Source organism: Orycteropus afer, unplaced genomic scaffold (assembly GCF_000298275.1).
Source record: "Orycteropus afer afer isolate SDZICR_OR568_19922 unplaced genomic scaffold, OryAfe1.0 scaffold00065, whole genome shotgun sequence".
Classification (NCBI taxonomy): Eukaryota; Metazoa; Chordata; class Mammalia; order Tubulidentata; family Orycteropodidae; genus Orycteropus; species Orycteropus afer.
The window spans coordinates 5,138,482-5,139,564 of record NW_006921652.1 but is presented as its reverse complement, the minus strand read 5'-3'; positions in this window follow the sequence as shown (position 1 = coordinate 5,139,564).

The window sequence follows — 1,083 nt, the reverse complement described above, 5'->3', positions numbered from 1 at the left end:
TTTTTTTCTGTGTTTTCTTTGGTCTGTCTCTCAGTCCTTTGAAGATAACTAAGGATAATTCTTTTGAATTCCTTATCAGAGAGTTCCAATGCTGCTTCTTCCTCAGGGATGTGTTCTGGGTTGGTATCTTACTCCCTTTTTCTACCACTTTACCTTGCTTCTTTGTGTGGACTGTGATGGTCTGTTGTCTCCAAGGCATCTTGGCATTGTTGTATTTAGATCTCTGTTAACTGTTTGTGAAGAGCAGCCAAGGGTGATTCTAACTCTTCTTGGTGGTTTTTTATCATTGTTCCATTGGTGGAGAAGGAGGTAGTGGCTCTTGTTCAGTAAGTGAAGTTGCAGAAGGTATGTGTGTAGTTGTGCCTTATGGGGATTATTGTTGTCTCCCACTCAATTAGACACCAATTAAAATTGAATAACCATCAAAAAACTAAAAGCACAGGGACAAAAAACACACTGTGTAGTCACACAAGAACAGTAACCAAAAAAAGAAAAAAGGGAAAAAGAATAAGAAAAAATAAGAAAACCTGAAATATCTGGGGATAGGGCATTAAGAGAAAAAAAGTAGAGAAGGAGAATAATGAAAAAAATGGGAAAAATGCAAAAAGAAAAACAAGGAATGGGGTTAACCACAAGAGAAAAAGAGGGGGGAACTTAATTTAAAAAAAAAAAAAATTTCAACCAGGAACAGGGAAAAGAAAAAATATTGAAAACTAGGACCTCGGAGGGGAAGATTAAGAATAATAGTAAAAAGGACAAAAATATTCATAATAATAGTTGTTTTAAAACTGACAACTACAAGCAAACTAATCACCAGAAAAAAAGAAAGTGAAAAAGAAAGAAAGAAAAATTAAAAAAGAGAATAAAAATTGGTGGAGGACAAGGCAGGGCACCCAGGCTCCATCTGAGCACACAGATTGTGATGGAGTTCCTGTGGGCCCAGAAGGTAAGTGGGAGTGTGGGATGGCCGCACCTCCGTTTGCCAAGAGGGTGTGGGGTATAAGAGTAACAAGAGGAATGTCGTACCTTTTCAGTCTTGCAGGTCCCAAGTGTCCTTGGGGTTGCTGGAAAGCAGAATGTGTT